Source organism: Rhinopithecus roxellana, chromosome 10 (assembly GCF_007565055.1).
Source record: "Rhinopithecus roxellana isolate Shanxi Qingling chromosome 10, ASM756505v1, whole genome shotgun sequence".
NCBI lineage: Eukaryota > Metazoa > Chordata > Mammalia > Primates > Cercopithecidae > Rhinopithecus > Rhinopithecus roxellana.
In genome coordinates, this window is record NC_044558.1 from 2,166,119 (window position 1) to 2,172,503 (window position 6,385).

Genomic DNA, 6,385 nt, shown 5'->3' on the forward strand with positions numbered 1-6,385 from the left:
TTCTATACTTGCAAAAGTTAAAGAAAGCATGGACTTTTTCAAAAAAAGATACAAGGGAAAATAACACATGCATATTTTTAAAAAGAGAGAAAAAAGTGATGTGGTAGAACTTAACTGAGAAATTGGAAATAACAGGAAAGCCACCATAAAAATGAAAAATTCATTATAGAAACAGCAAGAAGTCAAATACATACTATGAAAACATAGATAGTACATGGAGGCCAGTCTTGAAAAAAATCACCCAAAACAAAATGGAAAAATGCAAAGGGATAAAAGTGATTGCAGAGACGCTGATGAAAATGGATCAAGGAGATACAACAGATACATGACTGGTGTTTTGAAAAAAGAATATAGGCCAGGCGCGGTGGTTCAAGCCTGTAATCCTAGCACTTTGGGAGGCCGAGACGGGTGGATCACGAGGTCAGGAGATCTAGACCATCCTGGCTGACACGGTGAAACCCCGTCTCTACTAAAAAATACAAAAAAATTAGCCAGGCGAGGTGGCGGGCACCTGTAGTCCCAGCTACTTGGGAGGCTGAGGCAGGAGAATGGCGTGAACCCGGGAGGCGGAGCTTGCAGTGAGCCGAGATCGCGCCACTGTACTCCAGCCTGGGAGACAGAGCGAGACTCCGTCTCAAAAAAAAAGAAAAAAGAAAAAAGAATATAACAACTAGAATGGGAAAGTATTCAAAGATATGGTTGAGTATGCGTACGGTGGCTCACGCCTGTAATCCCAGCTCTTTGGGAGACCAAAGCAGGCAGATCACCTGAGGTCAGGAGTTCAAGATCAGCCTGGCCAACATGGTGAAATCCCATCTCTACTAAAAATACAAAAATTAGCCAGGTGTGGTGGTGCATACCTGTAATCCCAGCTACTCCAGAGGCTGAGAGAGGAGAATTGCTTGAACCTGAGAGGCAGAAGTTGCATTGAGCCAAGATCATGCCACTGCACTCCAGCCTGAGCGACAGAATGAGACTCTGTCCCCGCCACCAAAATATATATATATTTTTAATATATATTATATATATTTATATATTTTTTCTATTATAGCAGGACAAGCCACAGACAAAACTCCTCAGACACTGGATTAAAGAAGGAAGAAGTTTTTAGTCAGCCGGGAGCATCTTAAGAGCCGAGCTCCCCGAACACAGAGTTCCTGGCCCTTTTAAGGGCTTACAACTCTAAGGGGTTCCATGTGAAAGGGTCGTGATAGATTGAGAGCACATGTGGTTACAGTGGGGGGTTAATCTTTTAACCTCAGGCCTGGTCCTCAGCGGCACTGGCTGGTCTTGCCACTGACTTCATTCCTGTTGTTTTTCAGCTTTTACTTCCTCCTCCTCTTCAGAGATAGGAGACAGTAAGAGAAATAGCTTCTCTCCCCAATATATATATTTATAAATATATATGGTTGAAGAAAATTTCTGTCAAATAAATGAACTGAAATCTTTAGATAAAAGAGCACTCTTACAGGAAAATAATGACAAAGAACCATTAACACGGAAGCCAATCCTGGAGATCCCAAATAACAAGGATAATGTAAAGAATATGGGACAGTGGTTTCCTTCCCAAGAGTGTGCCGAGGCTTGGTACGAGGGCCTATTTCTCTTCAGCTCCAGTTCACCCCACGGACTGAGGGCGGGCCTCGCCATCAGGACCCAGTGGCCATGTCCTGATGCAAGCTGCGATGGTCATTGTCCTCCAGAACAGGGATGGAGAAAATACCAGCCCAGGAAGCAGCAGGATCAGCAAGTGTCCAATTTCAGTTTTTGGAGACCCAGTTTAAGAGTCTGACTCTAGAGCCTCACTTTGTGCAGGCCACCGATATGGAACAGGGACTCACTAGGGCTCCATCTGTTCCCCAGGTGCCTGCTCTTCCCCATGAGGAAAGCCCAGGAGACCAGGCAGCTGTGCTCCTGACAGTAGCTGCAAGATTTCTGATTAAATGTACCAGCAGTTTGTGACATTTGAGGATGTGGCTGTGCACCTTACTCAGAGGAATGGGGATACCTGGACCCTGTTCAGAGGGACCCCTACAGAGATGTGAGGTTAGAGAATTATGGGAATGTGGTCCGACCGGGCATACTTCCCCACCTTCCCTCCACCAGATTCATAGTGTGAATTTTTGCCTGGCCCTGAGTCATACCCAGGCAAGTGCTTTCTCTGGAGAAACTTGCAGTCCTTACAGCAAGAATCTGCAAGAGATGGCCCAGGTATTACCTGCTCGTGAACTCCTTTTCCACGATTGTGAGATATTAAACTTGACTGATGCAATAGATGCCCCCTAGGATGCCACCATTATGCAAAATCGCAGCTCCTCGAATTACCTTTGTTAAATTTCTAGTATCAGAGTCCAAGGAAGCCCTCTGCTACAACCAGATGCACTTTGAACCCAGTTTATTCAGAAACCATGGTTGGTCATCTTCTACTTGTGTTCTGAGAAACCACAAAATTCAACTTCAGCTCTTCAGTTATGATCTTGTCATATTGTTTTAGAATGTGAAACATATGCTGTGTGCCCCTCCCCTTATGATGGCCAACTCCCTGTGACCCCTGGGCTTTCCTCACGTTTAACACTCTGGTTTTCTCCTTCCTGAAGTCCCTGTGGCCCTCTTCAGGGTCCTACCCTCCTCCCCTCTATTCTTTGTAGTTCTGTACAGATTGATGCACTTTTATCACCTTTTCTGATTAAATGTTCCTTAGTCTTTCTTTGATGGAGGGGAGAAGGGAGGACAAAGAAGTTAAATTTTATTTTAGGGCGTCAAAACAAATGTCTACTTAATAACTTTGTAAACTGTAAAGTGATATATGTAATTGTAAAGTACTATTAATTTTACCTAATAATTACAGAGTGTTCAACAGTTAAAGAAAAAAAAAAAAAAAAGAACGCTGGCTCACGCCTATAATCCCAGCACTTTGGGAGGCTGAGGCAGGAGGATGGCTTGAGACCAGGAGTTCAAGACCAACCTGAGCAACATAATGAGACACTGTCTCTACAAAAAAAAAAAGAAGAAGAAGAAGAATGCCATAGAAAACCAAGCAGAGAGGCCGGGCACGGTGGTTCACGCCTGTAATCCCAGCACTTTGGGAGGCTGAGGCAGGCGGATCACAAGGTCAGGAGATCAAAACCATCCTGGCTAATACGGTGAAACCTTGTCTCTACTAAAAATACAAAAAATTAGCCAGGCATGGTGGCAGGCACCTGTAGTCACAGCTACTTGGGAGGCTGAGGCAGGAGAATGGCGTGAACCTGGGAGGTGGAGCTTGCAGTGAGCCGAGATCACACCACTGCATTCCAACCTGGGTGATAGAGCGAGACTCTGTCTCAGAAAAAAAAAAGAAAAGAAAGAAAGAAAAAAGAAAACCAAGCAGAGAAAAACATAACACCTATAAAGTTTTTTTAAATCAGGCCTCAGACTTACTCACAGCAACACTCAGAGCTAAAAGGCAAAGGGGGAAGGCTTACAGAGTTCTGAGTAAATGGGAAAAAATACACCCCAATAATTTTATGAACAGGCAAAGTGTTGCTCATTTAAAAGGTAACAGAAAACATTCACAATGGTGAATAAAACATGGTGATGATAACACGCAGCCATGCAAGAGATGAATCAAATGATATTTAAAAATTGGGTATGAGAAATCAAAAATGGTAAGAAGGGACTAGCAGTGAGCATTGGATCCATTCAGATATGAACCAATGCTAAACAAGCATAAGAATTATTATTATACAACAGAACATAAATATTGCAAAGCTTAATAATGTAAAAAATAGTCATATACTGTTTTGAAGGTTTGTGGTCAGGGTAAAGACAAGAGGAAGTTTAAGAGAGCTAATTTCGGCCAGGCATGTTGACTCATGCCTATAATCCCAGCACTTTGGGAGGTCAAGGTGGGTGGATCACTTGAGGCCAGGAGTTTGAGACCAGCCTGGCCAACATGGCGAAATCCTGTCTCTACTAAAAACACAAAAAATTAGCCAGGCGAGGTGGCGGGCGCCTGTAGTCCCAGCTACTCGGGAGGCTGAGGCAGGAGAATGACTTGAACCAGGGAGGCGGAGGTTGCAGCGAGCTGAGATCATGACATTGCACTCCAGCCTGGGCGACAGAGCAAGACTCTGTCTCAACAAAAAAAAAGAGAGAGCTAATTTCCTCATCTTCCTCTGGAAATGTTAACTGTTAGTTTGCAAAGTTGGCAAATCAGGAAAAATAAACTATAATGGTTAACTTTGTCTGTGAACGTGACTGGGCCATGGGGTGCGCAGTTATTGATTAAACACTCTTCTCAGTGGGTCCATGAGATTGTTTCTGGGTGAGATTCACATTTGAATCAGTAGACTGAGTAAAGCAGATTGCCCTCTCCAATGTGGGTGAGGCTCATCCAATCCACCGAAGACATGAATCAAACAAAAGGTTAAATGAAGGAGAATTTACTCTCTGATGTTCATGCTGGAACATCAGTATTCTCCTGCCTTTGGACTTGGACTTGAACTAGAACTTACACCATCAGCTTTCCCTGTTCTCTAGTTTTCTGACTGCAAATCTTGGAACCTCTCGGCCCTCATAATTACAAGATTGTGCGAACCAATTTCATTTTTTTTCTTTTTTACTTTTTTTTAGAGACAGGATCTCACTCTGTTGCCCAAGCTAGAGTGCAATGACTCATTGTAATTCAAGCTCCTGGACTCAAGTGATTCGGCCGCCGCTCAGCCTCCCAAGTAGCTGAACTACAGGTACGCACCACCAGACCTGGCTAGTTTCTTTTTTTTTTTTTTTTCTTAGAGACAAGTTCTCACTGCCTTGCCCAGGCTGGTCCTACACTCCCAGTCTCAAGCAATCCTCCTGTCTCAGCCTCCCTAAGCACAACCTTCGCCTCCTGGGTTCAAGCAATTCTGGTGCCTCAGCCTCCTGAGTAGCTGCAACTATAGGCGCCCGCCACCACGCCCGACTAACTTTTGTGTTTTTAGTAGAGACAGGGTTTCACCATGCTGGTCAGGCTGGTCTCGAACTCCTGACCTCAGGTGATCCGCCTGCCTCGGCCTCCCAAAGTGCTGGGATTTACAGGCGTGAGCCACCTCGCCCAGACTTTTATTGTTGTTTTAAAGTATACTCCTTTTAGTTATATATATTTTTAAGTTAACTGTAAAACAGCCTTAGGCAGGTCCTTCAGGAGGTATTTCAGAAGAAGGCATTGTTATCATAGGAGATGACAGCTCTATACATGTTATTGCACCTGAGTGGGATAAGACGTGGTGGTAGAAGACAGTGATATTGATGATCTTGACCCTAGGCTAATGTGTTTGTATCTTAGATTTAAAAAAAAAAAAAAAAAAAGCTTAAAAAGAAAAAAAATCTAAAAGTTAAAAAAGAATAGGACAAGGATATAAAGAAAGAGCATATTTTTGTACAGCTATACAATGTTTGTGTTTTAAGCTATTATTACAGAAGAGTCAAAAAGTCGAAAACAATTAGAAGTGCATAAAATAAAAAAGTTACAGTAGCCTATGTATGCTAATTTATTATTATATAAAGAAAAATACTTTTTATAAATTTTGTGTAGCCTAAGTGTACAGTGTTTATAAAGTTTACTGTACTATTCAGTTGTGTCCTAGGCCTTGACGTTCACTTGCCACTTACTGACTCACCCAAAGCAACTTCCACTCCTGCAAGCTCCATTCAGGGTAAGTGTCCTATACAGATGTAGCACTTTTTACCATTTTTTAGTATTATTACTTTTTGTAGAGATGGGGTCTCCTTATGTTGCCCAGGCTGGTCTCAAACTCCTGGCCTCAAGCTGTTCACCCACCTCAGCCTCCTGAAGGCCTGGGATGACAGGAGTAAGCCACCTCAACCAGCTGTGTTTTACCTTTCATACTGTATTTTTACTGTACCTTTTCTATGTTTAGATACACACATACTTACCATTACAATTGTGTTACAAGTGCCTACAGTATTCAGTACAAAAACATTGCAAATTAAAAATAAAATTATAAGCCCTCCAAATGACTGAAGGGACCATCTCTTGGCCAAGGGGACCCCAAAGTAGCCTGGAAAACTGAGTTCTCAGGGCCAGGCACTATGGTTCATGCCTGTAATCCCAGTAGTTTGGGAGGCTGAGGTGGGAGGATCACTTGGGGCCACAAGTTCGAGACCAGCGTAGGCAACATAGCAAGACCTAGCATCTACTCCCACAAAAAAAAATTTTTTTTAATTAGCCATGCATGGTGGCATACACCTGTAGTCCCAACTGCTCAGGAAACTGAAGTCATAGGACCACTCAAGCCTGAGAGTTTGAGGCTGTAGTGAGCTATGAGCACACCACTGCACTCCAGACTGTGTGACAGAGCCAGACTCTGTCTCAAAAAGAAAAAAGAAAAGAAGAAGAAAGAAG

At 43.2% G+C, this 6,385-nt stretch overlaps 1 pseudogene; it reads left to right on the forward strand.

Moving 5' to 3' along the window:
• The first annotated feature begins 1,710 nt into the window (after positions 1 to 1,710).
• Positions 1,711 to 2,257, forward strand: LOC104680132 (annotated as a pseudogene).
• The last annotated feature ends 4,128 nt before the right edge of the window (positions 2,258 to 6,385 follow it).